The 14,933-nt window shown below is 37.8% G+C and overlaps 1 protein-coding gene across 2 annotated transcripts in view; it reads right to left on the minus strand.

Annotated features, from left to right (window-relative positions):
• The window catches only part of MED13L (mediator complex subunit 13L), a 307,721-nt gene that overhangs the window by 170,986 nt on the left and 121,802 nt on the right, over positions 1–14,933 (minus strand). The window lies entirely within an intron of this gene.

Here is a 14,933-nt window from a genome sequence, read left to right on the forward strand (position 1 = left end):
GAAAGAAAGAGAGAGAGAGAAAACTAAAATAACAGAGAAGAAACTGGGCCCACAATTTAAATTTCATCTTAACCAGGCTTGCTGCCACCAGAATCACTTGTGTGTGGGGGGGTGCTGTTTAGTTATAACAGTGTTATTCAAAAGAAATATATATAAGAGGTCTTCATGAAGAAGCCAGTTTTTACATATAATTGGTTAAGAGATCAGAGATGTCTTAAGTTACTACAGAAATGTCAGAACTGTTAAATGCTTTAAGCGAAAATGTTTCTTCACATTCTATCTTTAAATTGCTTCTTCGATGAAAAAGAAAATTATTTTAAAAGGTATCATGAAGAGACTCCATTAACAAGGGGTTAGGACAGAGATTTAACAATAAATATATACAGTGGAATTCCTTTCTTGCACTGATTTTGGAATAGAACAGTGAAACTATATTATACACTGCCTGTAGGAAAATGTGGGTGTGATGCATCCCATGGAGTAGCTGAACCTGAGCAACAGGAAGCCAATTACAACAGACCTAACTGCAGGAACAAATCTACAGCAAGTTTCAGAAAATCAGAATTAACCATAATGTCAGAAAGTAAAATGCCTTCTGCCTAAAATGGCTATGGAAACGGTGCAAACCAATGTATGTTGATTGTTAACATTCCCAAAGGTGATGGTAAGTACAAAAACACAGGGAAGCAAAAGGTAATGTAGGTCTTTTAGAAAGACATTTCCTAAATCTAAAAATTAGGTAATTCCTAAATTTGAAAGACAGTAAAATACATTAACACTCAACTTCTACTCCCTATGCTTTCTCACCTCTATACTTCTGTTTATCTTCTTCAGTTTGTCCAAGATGCCTGAATGCCAAACTCTGCTTGTCTGGACCACTCAAATACCATCTCTTCCTGCTCCCCTCCCTCCCTTCACAATCTCTTCAGCATTTTCACTTACCCTGACTTGTGTACTTTCATGCTCCATATGATATGGAAACATCTTTTGTTTCATTCCCCCAATGGATTACAAACTCACTGTCGACAGAATGTTCTTATAAAGCCCCAAAAGAGTTGTGAAAGAGTAAATATTCAGTAAATGTTTGCTGAATGAAAGGGAAGTAACAAGTAATTTTTGCAAAGTCTGAAATTATTTTTAGCATAATTATGTTCTAGCATAATTGTATTACTGTTCCATATCTAAACAAACTTTAATAGCAACAATGGTCCATGTCCTGCTAACTTACAGGAGGTAATAAAAAGATAGTATTTTGTGGATTTTTTTTGGGGGGGTGTGGAAATAGGTGATTAAAGTATCAAATTTTGTCTGCAGTTAAAGTTGCTTCAACTTCCAGCACATGTCTACTACTCAAAGAATGCTAGCCACGATTTAGTAACATTTTATACAACACCTTGGGGGCTTCCTACACACTTGCCCTCCGCTCCCCACTTCCTTTGCACCCGGGCCTCAGAAAGCAAAAGGAGATCGTGGGTAAGAATCTGGAGTCACAAGACCCAGTCTTTGCAAAAACCCAATGGTATGGGGAAACAGGAGCAGGATGGGGGGAGAGCTGTTCAACAATCAAAAACAAATCTAAGAGAAATAACTAAATAAAATGTGTGAACAGTGCAGTGTGGTTATAAGAATACAACCTTTTTAAAAAAAAGAATTATAATGAAATAATTTATAGAACTTGTTTTAAAACTTTCAAGAAAAAAAATGATGAAGCAAATATGGCAAAACAGTATTAACTTTTAAATAGAGATGAAATGTATGTGAGGTATTCAGTATAATATTCTATCTAGCTTTTCATATATTTCAAATTTTTCATAATAAAATTTAAAAAGAATAAAAAACTTAAAAAAAATATTGAGCTGTGAGGCGTGAATTCCAGTCCCAGCTAGGGCAGGTACTGATAGACACATACAAGTAAACTAAACCTCTGTGAGTCTTAGTTCTTCATTTGTTAAAAAATGACAATCATACAATGCTCAGATTAAATACAAATTAATACAAAGCTTCCAGGATTAAATCAGTATGTAACATAATGAGGGTGGTGACATCACACAGTAATTACACCATATGTGTTAGCTATTATTACTACTATTCCTGCTGGAAGGTGGAATAACCTGGTTTAAACAGTTGTATCTTCCCACTGTATACAGAACTTACTGCTGATGGCAGAGGGGGTACCTAGAGGAAAAGATCAAGCCCCTTTCTCTGGTCCAGTATTTGTAAAGAAACTACGGTGGCAGCTAAAAGCCACAAAATAAAACAAAGAAAGGAAGAAGCTAAAGGGCCACCTCCATCAGCAAGAGAATGCAGAGCTTACTTTTGTGACTGACAGCTGCCACAAATCCCCACTGCCACGACCTCCACCTCCACAAACAAGTAACAGAGAACTAGAAGCAATCAAGTTTTTTTAACAGCAAGAATGTGATCTGTCAACAACAAAAATCAGTTGTTACTCGTACAATAAAGAATTAAGGTAAGAGTTGTGTACACTTAAAGGCTGAGAGCAAGTTAAATTCACTCTCTTACAAGAAATGATCATCAGTATTCCAATGGCACCTGCACACGGGAAGCAAATGATTTATCTTCTCTCAAAAGAAACAGACCAGACACATCTGCTTCTACTTCAACCCATTCCCCTTACAGCAGAAAATTTTTGTAACCGAACAGAAAAACCTTCTAACTTAAATATGCAAAGACTATACTTAGCTTAATTCTTCCTTTTGTGCTTAGAATATATTTGCCCACGAGCAGACTTACACCATAGCCTCACAGGTTCTTCCCTTCCCCAAACTGACAACATTCAGATAAAAAGGAAACAACCCTTTCATTAAAAATAGAAAATAGAAAACACCCTAATACATATCAATGTCAGTGAAAGGAAAACTAATGAATAGTAGACATAACAGCAACAAGAAGAAAAGTCATTACTGCCTGGAGCACTGTTCTTGTGGCAGTAGCAGAAATAGTGATGATATTCACATTAACAGCTTATGCTTAGTTTTCTATGAACTAAGTGCTGTGCTAAGTGATTTCCATGTGTTAACTCATATAATCCTTGAATTCAATGAACTATTATGACTCTAATTCCCCACTTTGCAAATGAAGAAAATTAAATTTAGTAGTTTGCCAAAGGTCGTACAGCTAGCATCCAGGAGAGATGGGACTTGAACCTGAGTCTAACGCCAAGCCCATGCTGTTAATTACTGAACTTCACAGCCTCTAAAGAATGGATCCCTACAGCTTCCATGAGCCTGGAGCTACGACTCTGTTATTGCCAAGGCCAATTAGGGGCACTGACAATGATAAACCACAATCATCTTGCCACCTCCCAATTAAAAAAAAAAATGTTAAAAGCTAATTCTAGTAAGTATACTTTTTAAAAGTTCTACTGTTTTTTTAGAATTAGTTCCATGCAAGACACTTATTTTTCCCACGTTGTGAGTTCAATCTCATCTTATTCAGAAACTTCTGTTTACAATGATTCGTTCTCTCAGGGTTTCAGACAATTAAAGTGTTAATGTACTTAAGAATGGAAATTTTGCGCCAATGATTCAGAGAGGCACTAGTAATTCAATAAAATAACATGTAAAGTACATGTTAGCATAACATAACACACTCAACTTTTACTTTTTAAAACCTATTAAAAGAGACAGATATTTAATCCCATCCATAGAAAATACTCAAATTTTAAAAGTAATATTAAAAAAATACTCTTTATAATATAAAAATTTAAAAATACTTTTTCAGGCTCTGAATACTTCCAAATCCCATATTTATTTTAAATTAATAAAATTTAATGAAGGAAAGCCAATGAGGTAGATAAAGCAAATATGCCACAGTTCAGTCACAATATGTGCATTTCATATTTGCTCATGAAAAATGTTCACAGCCTGAAGTAGGACAGGCCTTTTGATCTGAGCCTATTAGGGCAGTGCTGGGGTTCACTTAACTGTTGGGAGTAGCATTTTGCCAAACACTGTCTTAAATAAGCGTCTGGTTCATACTTATCTATAACCAAGATTTAAAAAACCAAACTTGAAACTGTTGACATATTAGGTATTCTTTACTGATTCTATTCATAGAATTTTTTTGTCCTCCAAAACACAAAAACATAAATATATTGATTCTTGTTTCCAAGTATTCATTCTTTCATTTTAATAATCAAAGATATGTAAGCATACCCATCAATTTTTGACTATATACTATATATTTTAATGATTAAAAAGCAAGGTAGTAAGTAGAATTTAAAATACTATTTCCATTATTGTATATATAAATTTATACTCCAATTAATTTTTTACTCAACTCAATAGAGGAAAAATGTCTGCACATCAATTATTTCCATGTTTCTACAAACAATTCACTCTAGAACTTTTTTTGTTTTTTGGGGTTTTTTTGGCGGTACGCGGGCCTCTCACTGCTGTGGCTTCTCCCGTTGCAGAGCACAGGCTCCGGACGCGCAGGCTCAGCAGCCATGGCTCACGGGCCCAGACGCTCCGCGGCGTGTGAGATCCTCCCGGACCGGGGCACGAACCCGTGTCCCCTGCATCGGCAGGCGGACTCTCAACCACTGCGCCACCAGGGAAGCCCTTTAGAATGTTTTTTCTTAAACCTTTTATTCCGCCTAAGAATTTTTCTTAATTCTTTTATTGTAAACAATTGTCATGATTTTATTTCTCAAAAAAAAAAGTGAAATCTCTTAAGTCTGTATTACTATTGGCAATATGTTAAGGTTCGAGTACATTGACTTCAGTTTTAGTTTTGCAATGGTCCTAAATATCTGTCCAGCTGTATGATCAACATTCTCCAGCAAAAATAAGTTATAACTCATAACTTTTCACTGAAGTACATACTATACATAACACGAGTACATCCATTAAGATGCCATTTTTTACTCCAAATTAACTAATGAAAGAATACTGAATTAAAGGTGGCAAACTATAAATGTGAAGCATATCCAATGCCTAAGAAAAAGCTTTAATAGTCCAAAATTAAGTTCAGTACATCTGAGGGGAGAAAAGTGATGTTCATTCCAAATCAAACATCAGCGGTAAGTTAAGGAACAGATGCTGCACCCTGCAAGTCAGGTTTCCAAGTACCAACCTCCCCCTTAGCCCACCAATATCAAAGCGTCAAAAGTATAAACAACAATTATAGGTGTATGTATGCTGAAGCAATAGGTAAAGTTAAGTCAGATTTGGTGTTATTTAAACCAATGCATGATATTAACTCTGAGAATCTGAAAGAGAAATAGAGAATACATGACTCACCTAACAGAGTATGTTCATAAAAGATTCAGCACTTGCAAATACAAGGAAACACAACACCAACAAAACAGCAGACATAAATTAGAGATGAAATGGAGTAAGGAGAAGAGATAAGGAACCAAAATTACTGCTCATATGACTAGCATTTTGATAATGTTGATAATGGTTAAAAGATATTGGATATTATCTCATTTATTAATTTCTATAACCCTATGAGGTAAATACCATTAATATCCCCATATTACAGATGAGGACACATAAAGCTAAAGTAACATTTCCAAAATCACATGGCTAGTGAGTGGTTCATTTGGCTTTAAATGTTTTTCTATTCTGTAACAAACCCAGAAATTTAGAACAAATGGTTTCTGTCAACCATCAAACAACAGTTCTTAACATCTTATTTCTCTCTGGAAACCAAAAAACACATTCAATTTCACCTTCCTTCAACAACAACAACAAAACCCACAACCACAACTTTCTAGGAAAGGATTTTCTTTATTGAGTTTTCTTTGAGTTTTAAAAGAAGGGCAACATTAAGAGTTGAAGATCTACAGTATTCAGTTTCTTAAAAAATAATAAATAAATGAATTCTCTTTCCTGCATCATCGAATACAATAAGGTCATAGTAGGGGCTCTGAGATTTTATGTCCAACAAATGAAGGTCCCAATCTAAAGCTTATGTAGACATTACAAAAACCGTTTCAATGGTAAGCGTTTATTTTAGTACTGGCTGTCTGCCCAGAGAATACCCGAATACGTTTTAACAAAGTGGACAGAAAATAAAGTGGGATAGATTTGAACTCCACTTTAAATCTACTAAGGTCTACATAACACCACAATTTCCTCTCATTATTTTTACATATAATTAGACTTGGGAAGTGAATAGGTAATTTTTTTACATCCAGTAATTCATATCTGATCACTTTAACTTACAGTTCACATTCTTATATATTTTAAAGTTATATTTCAATTGAATTTTGGAGATTTAAGGAAAAAAGCACTAAACCACCAAAACTGATATCTTGTTTTGTAAGGTAACATCTGTGAAAAGGATATAATATTAAAAGAACATACATGGGTTTATTTAACTGTCTGGAAAGAATTAGAAAGGTTGCACTGTGCTTGTGAAAACATATAAATATATAAAGTTATCTATAGATCATATGTGCAGCATCTATACATTCAATTTCATAATAACAGCTTCTCTTGCTTTTTAAATTAAATCTTGAACTTTATGCTAAACAATTCTCAAGAGGAAAGAATTATAAATGTGCAACATCCTGTTCTTTATTTCAAAGTGTCAGTGTGAAATAATGAAGAGCTAATGTGGTCCTAACGATTACTGTACGTTTCATTAAAATTTCATCTTTGTCCCATTTAAGGACTCACTACATGCTTCTGGCCATATGGAGTCAGTTATGCAGACCCTGTGATTTCTTCTCCATAAACATTACTTCACTACTTGCACAGCAACAAAAATAACATAAACTAAGAAATAATTTATACCATTTTTATAGCTGAGTTTTCCAATGATTCCCTTACAATTCAAATCATCAACATATCATCAGGTCAAATTTCATTACAATGAAATCAAGAGAAATTTCAAATTTTTCACAAAGGAATATAGAAGTCCCAAATAAGTATTCATTAACTTACAGTTTTAAAAAAAATGATTTTAAGCAATAGGGTTTAACTGTTATGATGTATATGAACATACATTTCAATGCTACTGAATGAAACAACCTAGTCAACATGAAACAGTTAATGTGAACCATGAAAGCATCACAGTAGTGACCAACTCTTATTCTTCCAAAGGTCTGTAAGCACTGCAATAGCCACCCCAGAAGCACTATGGTATAGCAGGAAACAGCAAGAGCAAAGCGATGGGAACCAAGATCCTCCTCTCCTACTACTTGCTATGGAACTGGACAAGTCACTTAGTCCCCTGGGCCTTGGCTCTCATCTGTAGGAGGAAACTGAACTAGAAATTTAGTTGGCAGACTTTTAAAGGAGAATCCTGGCTACAATTATGCCCCCAGAATAAAACAGATAAAAGTAGACCTGCACTGAACTCTCTCCAGCAGCAACTCCTGAAGCGGTACCGAGCAAGCACCTAGGGCCTCAGTAGAGTGCAACCAGAAATCTGGGGGTTTGAAAATACTTATTACTACTCAAACAGCTTCCAGCACTTAACTCCCAGATGCTATGTACTGAGATTAAATTAACACAATCACAATGCATTGCCACTCCCAAAAATATCAATCAGAAACTGGATAAAGCAATTACATGCAATAAATATTTACTGAATTATCTACCAGACACTAGATCTTGAGGATTAATGGCAAATAAGACATAGTCCCTCCCTTAAAATAAGCCTCCCTTAAAAAGCTACAGGAGACACAGGTACAACCAATTACAACGCAAACAAGCAAAAGCTATTGTGGGAGTAGCAGAAAATGCTACTAAGACACATAGGAGGGGCAGCTTATTCAAATTGGAGGTGTCAGGAAAGGCTTGCCAGAAAAAATTACATCTAAGCTAACAAATGAAATACATACTGAAGCTATATATGCCATATATGTCATAAATTACAGTGTTCTAACTTGAGTGAATTCACTCACTTTTCTAACCACTCCTCGCAAGTCTCCCCCTTACTCCCCACACATTCTAACCTACTCATTTTTTTTTTTTAATAAAGTTGTTTTATTTATTTATTTTTGGCTGCGTTGGGTCTTCGTTGCTGTGTACAGGCTTTCTCTAGCTGCAGCAAGCGGGGGCTACTCTTCGTTGCAGTGCACGGGCTTCTCATTGCAGTGGCTTCTCGTTGCAGAGCAAGGGCTACAGGCACGCGGGCTTCAGTAGTTGTGGCATGTGGGCTCAGCAGTTGTGGCTTGCAGCTCTAGAGCACAGCCTCAGTAGTTGTGGCACACAGGCTTAGCTGCTGCGCGGCATGTGGGATCTTCCTGGACCAGGGCTTGAACCCATGTCCCCTGCATTGGCAGGCAGATTCTTAACCACCGTGCCACCAGGGAAGTCCCTAACCTACTCACTTTTATTCTACTGTTCTCAGTAAAACTGACAACGGGTACGTCCATGTGAGTATCTCATTTAAGAAAAATAATACGCTTTCAAGAGTGAGCGCTATATGGAAATATCCACATGGGTGTGAGTTAATACCAGAGGGCTACAGAGGAGTAAGGCTGCATGGTTATTGATATAAAATTTATCCATGCATTTCTACTGAGGGTAAGGGCTACTTTATGCTCAGTATATTCTTAAGGTCCAAAGATATTTTAAATGTTTCAATGTTGTCACATGTCTCAACCCAAAAGAGAAATTGTTTTGAGAAGATCTGAGGATATATATATATTAACTATATTAACTATATATATATAAACTATATACATTACCTATTAATTATATATATAAAATATATATTAACTATGAGATTTTTTCAGAACCAATAAAATTTTATGTCTCCAAATAACCCTATGATGGAAGTAGTATACTTTGATTAATTTGCTATCTTTTTTTTTTTTGGCGGTACGCAGGCCTCTCACTGTTGTGGCCTCTCCCGTTGCGGAGCACAGGCTCCGGACGCGCAGGCTCAGCGGCCATGGCTCACGGGTCCAGACGCTCCTTGGCATGTGGGATCTTCCTGGACCGGAGCACGAACCCGTGTCCCCTGCATCGGCAGGCAGACTCTCAACCACTGCGCCACAAGGGAAGCCCTAATTTGCTATCGTGACCTTCAATTTTTATATTTAATTCCTTATAAATTATAGTTTGGGGGCAAGTGATTTTTACCCATTTTTCTCTTTTACTACATCTTAACATTTTAGTTGATGAAAAAATTCAAGTTCAACTGGCCATTAAAGTCCTACTAAATCAAGACATTTTCAATGCAAAATACAACATTTTACAACTCTCAAATAGTAACAAATATGAACAAAGCTGCTTAATATACTTGGGGAAAAACAAAAACCCACAAAGCTTTAGGTATAATAGAAGACAACCAAAGCAGGTATTTACTTAAAATCAATAAGCTTATTACCATATCACCCTTAATAATGAAAAATATATATCAAGTCCAAGATACTCATTAACTACACCTCTCTTTATATAATAAAAACTTGTAAATAACTGCATTGTACATAAGATGAATAATTTTAAAATGTACATGGAAAGGGTTTTTAAAAGATTCATAGTAAAGGTCTTCTAAATAGAAAAGTACACACATATCACACATAATATCTGTTTAGAGATAAATTAACCTGAAATTGAGTTTTTAAAAATTTTATAAAACAGACTAATATAAACTGACTTTCCAGTAATATTTTCAAATTGCTAAGCCTTTTATAGTAATCAAACTCAGAATAATGTATTTTCAATGCTCTAATATCAAAAGAACAAAATAATGAGTTTTTTAAATCACTGAATGCATCACATGACAGAAGAAGTAAAATTGAAAATCTTGGGGAAAGGGGGAAAACACATTAAGTTGCAAAGGCAAGATGGCCTATGTAATATTTATCATAAAATTTTACATCTTTAAAAAAATACAGGTCCACTCACAGATTCATAAGTTATACTGGGTTCAAATGCTGTGGGTTTGCTTACCCCACAGGTACTAACTTGCTGCTCTTCAAACATAATCTCTGATCCTATCCAAGTCATTCTTTTCCCATCAGTACTGTGTGCCAAGGCACTGTGAACATGCGCATCAAGAAAAGAAAATTAAATCGTTCCTCCCCACAGTTTTACCTTTATTACTTCAGATTGCCATAAAAAAGTATTCAACACTCTCAGATCATTCACTCATGAGCTGAACCCACCTGTCTATAAACAAGTCAATTTACTCAACCAAAATCCTATGTATACAAAAGGAAAAAATCCAACAACAAAAAGGAGACTTAGGGCTTCCCTGGTGGCGCAATGGTTGGGAGTCCGCCTGACGATGCAGGGGACGTGGGTTCACGCCCCACTCCGGGAGGATGCCACATGCCGCAAAGCGGCTGGGCCCGTGAGCCATGGCCACTGGGCCAGCGCGTATGGAGCCTGTGCTCCGCAACGGGACAGGCCACAGCAGTGAGAGGCCCGCGTACAGGAAACAAACAAAAAAAGGAGACATAAGGGACTTCCCGAGTGGCACAGTGGTTCAGAATCTGCCTGCCAATGCAGGGGACAAGGGTTCGATCCCTGGTCTGGGAAGTGCCCACATGCCAAGCAACTAAGCCCGTGCACCACAACTACTGACCCGGTGCTCTAGAGCCCGCAAGCCACAACTACTGAGCCTGCGCACCACAGCTACCGAAGGCCACACATCTAGAGCCCATGCTCCGCAATAAGAGAAGCCACCGCAATGATAAGCGTGCGCACCGCAACTAAGATAGCCCTGCTCGCTACAACTAGAGAAAGCCCATGCACAGCAACAAAGACCCAAGCAGCCAAAAATAAATTAAATAAATGAATTTATTAAAAGAACAAAAAGGAGACTTAGGAACAGAGCAATAAAATATGAAGGAGAAACACTTATTGTTTATTTAAAACAGAAGCTGTGGGCTTCCCTGGTGGCGCAGTGGTTGAGAGTCCACCTACCGATGCAGGGGACACGGATTCATGCCCCGGTCCTGGAAGATCCCACATGCCGTGGAGCGGCTGGGCCCGTGAGCCATGGCCGCTGAGCCTGCGCGTCCGGAGCCTGTGCTCCGCAACGGGAGAGGCCACAACAGTGAGAGGCCCACATACGGAAAAAAAAAATAATAATAATATTAAAATAAATAAAAATAAAATAAAGTAAAACAGAAGCTGCTGCAGCTGCAAGGAACCTCTTCTGTAATGAGTCCCTACATTTTTTTTTTAACAGCTTTATTGGAGTATAATTGCTTTACAATGGTATGTTAGTTTCTGCTTTATAACAAAGTGAATCAGTTATACATATACATATGTCCCCATATCTCCTCCCTCTTGCGTCTCCCTCCCACCCTCCCTATCCCACCCCTCTAGGTGGTCACAAATCACCGAGCTGATCTCCCTGTGCTCTGCGGCTGCTTCCCACTAGCTATCTATTTTACATTTGGTAGTGTATATATGTCCATGCCACTCTCTCACTTTGTCACAGCTTACCCTTCCCCCTCCCCATACCCTCAAGTCCATTCTCTAGTAGGTCTGTTCCTTTATTCCCGTCTTGCCCCTAGGTTCTTCATGACCTTTTTTTTTCTTAGATTCCATATATATGTGTTAGCATACGGTATTTGTTTTTCTCTTTCTGATTTACTTCATTCTGTATGACAGACTCTAGGTCCATGCACCTCACTACAAATACCTCAATTTCGTTTCTTTTTATGGCTGAGTAATATTCCATTGTATGTATGTGCCACATCTTCTTTATCCATTCATCCGATGATGGACACTTAGGTTTCTTCCATGTCCTGGCTATTGTAAATAGAGCTGCAATGAACATTTTGGTACATGATTCTTTTTGAATTATGGTTTTCTCAGGGTATATGCCCAGTAGTGGGATTGCTGGGTCGTATGGTAGTTCTATTTTTAGTTTTTTAAGAAACCTCCATACTGTTCTCCATAGTGGCTGTATCAATTTACATTCCCACCAACAGCGCAAGAGGGTTCCCTTTTCTCCACACCCTCTCCAGCATTTATTGTTTGTATTTTGTTTGTACTTTTTGATGATGGCCGTTCTGACCAGTGTGAGATGACATCTCATTGTAGTTTTGATTTGCATTTCTCTAATGATTAATGATGCTGAGCATTCTTTCATGTGTTTGTTGGCAATCTGTATATCTTCTTTGGAGAAATGTCTATTTAGGTCTTCTGCCCATCTTTGTATTGGGTTGTTTGTTTTTATGTTAGTGTTTGTTTTTTGTTATTGTTTTTTTGCATGAGCTGCTTGTAAATGTTGGAGATTAATCCTTTGTCAGCTGCTTCATTTGCCAATATTTTCTCCCATTCTGAGGGTTGTCTTTTGGTCTTGTTTATGGTTTTCTTTGCTGTGCAAAAGCTTTTAAGTTTCATTAGGTCCCATTTATTTTTGTTTCTATTTCCATTTCTCTAGGAGGTGAGTCCCTAAATTTTAAAACACACACTTTGAACAGACGGCTATTTGGCTAAAAAGGCTTCAGGCATTATCTCCCACTCTCACTCACATCTGCCAAAGAAGAGGACACTAGTTTTCTGCTACAGCTTCAGTATAGATATCACTGACAATATTACACTCAGGACCACAGATTAATGATAAATAACTGCTACCTACCATAATTTACATCTGTAAGAGTGCTGCTAGTTTCAAAGACAAAGCAAGAAGCAAAATTTAAAGCCTAGGTAAAGAATTAATGCCTTAAATGTAGGCTATAGCTAACACACAATTCAAAGACAACTCTGTACTAATAAATATTTCAAGTTATGGTCACTTTTAGTCATTTGTTTATATCAGAAGTTTACACTGCCAAAGTAATAACTAGCAGAAAGTGTAGCTAGGGGCTCCCCTGGTGGCACAGTGGTTAAGAATCCGCCTGCCAATGCAGGGGACATGGGTTCGAGCCCCGGTCCGGGAAGATCCCACATGCTGTGGAGCAACTAAGCCCGTGTGCCACAACTACTGAGCCTGCGCTCTAGAGCCCGCGAGCCACAACTACTGAAGACCGCGTGCCGCAGCTACTGAAGCCAGCGTGCCTAGAGCCCATGCTCTGCAACAAGAGAAGCCACCGCAATGAGAAGCCTGCACACCACAAGGAAGAGTAGCCCCTGCTCACCGAAACTAGAGAAAGCCCGCACGCAGCAACGAAGACCCAATGCAGCCAAAAATAAATAAATAAAATAAATAAATTTACTTTAAAAAAAAAGTGTAGCTGGAGTAAGGATCACCTTATACTCATATAATTACATTTTTAAGTCAGTCTTCCAAAAGCACATTACAAGACATGCTTATGAATACTAGCCTTCGTATACCTGCTTTTGGATTATGATTCTGTGCTAATAATCTAAAGAAACAAGCAGTCTTCTGCCCTCGTGCTGCAGTAAAACGCTGGGATAAATAACATCCAGACTCCTAACACAAAAACATACTAGAATCTGACTCTGAAAAAAGGCTTAAAACTATTTAAAAAAAAAAAAAGGCACCATCGTTTCTTTGGACGACTACAAGAGCTTCCCAGAATGCCCATGCCCCCTTTTGGCCACATCCACTTCTGCCCACCTTGCACACTAAAGCCTGCCAAAGTCACACCATTCCTGTCTCAATCCTCATCTGTACACGTTCCCCCAGCTCCCCCACCCCCAATTCCTGCTTAAAATATGTGACATGGATTCTCCTTGTTCTTAGGATAAGTCTTTATCATGTCTGGAAATCTATTTGTAGCCTGGCTCTGCCTACTCTAACCCCCACTGACACTCAGATCTGCCTCATCTGATAACACACTCCCAGTCAGTCTCTCTGCTAGAACCACACTGGTCTTCTTTCATTCCTGCAATACACCAAGCTTCCTGCCACCAAGGGCTGCTGTCTTACCTGTCACAGAAATACTGTCACTCCTTTCTTCATCTACTTCAAGTCTATTCTACTTTCACATCTCAGTTCAAACACCACTTTCTCAGATAATTAATTTTCTTTTACTAAGTCCCATACTATCTACATAGCACCATACAGTTCACAATTCCTGTACTTAACTTAGGTGCAATTGTTTTCATTTATTTATGTGACTTTATTAATGCCTCCCCTTCCCCCACAGTCTAAATTCAAAGATTGCCAAGTCCAAGTTTGTACCCACCACTATAAGGCCTAGTGCTTACAGCATAGTGACTGGTACAAACTGAGCAATTAATAAATATCTGTTGAACGAATGAGTTAAGAGGGGGGATTAAAAAATCAATATACATCTTTCAGTAGGAAAATTTATTACCACATTTTCAGCTGCAATCTCACAACAATTTATTTTTACTGAATTGGAAATTTGTGAAAAGTACCCTTTAGAGAACAAATTTTTCATGCTTTGACTTCAAGCATGAAGATAAAATTCTTCATACATAACCCCATGAATTTACATCACAAAAATAATAGGCTATTCTAGAATTAAATCTTTAAAAACCAGACTGTGCTTTAGAGAGACAAAGGATTAAAGATGAGTTTATAAAAATAAAGAAATGGATAGGAGAAGGGACTGAAAAAAAAAAACAACTCAGAAAGTAAAGCAACTTCCTGAAGGGAATAAAATGGTTTACAGAAAAGAATATATTTTAATTCACTGTTAAAATAAAAAGATACTAGAAATTGTTGGCAAGAAAAGATTAATATGATTTTTTTATACATAAAAGAATCCCCTGGGACTTTCCCTGGTGGCACAGTGGTTAAGAATCCGCCTGCCAATTCAGGGGACACGGGTTCGAGCCCTGGTCCGGGAAGATCCCACATGCCGCAGAGCAACTAGGCCTGTGCACCACAACTACCGAGCCAGCGCTCTAGAGCCCGTGAGCCACAACTACTGAAGCATGTGCGCCTAGACCCTGTGCTCTGCAACATGAGAAGCCATCACAATGAGAAGCCCGCGCACCGCAACAAAGAGTAGCCCCCCTTCGCCACAACTAGAGAAAGCCCGCGCAGCAACGAAGACGCAACACAGCCAAAAATAAATAATTTTTTTTAAAAAAATGGATCCC

The sequence above is a fragment of the Phocoena sinus genome, chromosome 14 (assembly GCF_008692025.1).
Source record: "Phocoena sinus isolate mPhoSin1 chromosome 14, mPhoSin1.pri, whole genome shotgun sequence".
Lineage (NCBI taxonomy): Eukaryota > Metazoa > Chordata > Mammalia > Artiodactyla > Phocoenidae > Phocoena > Phocoena sinus.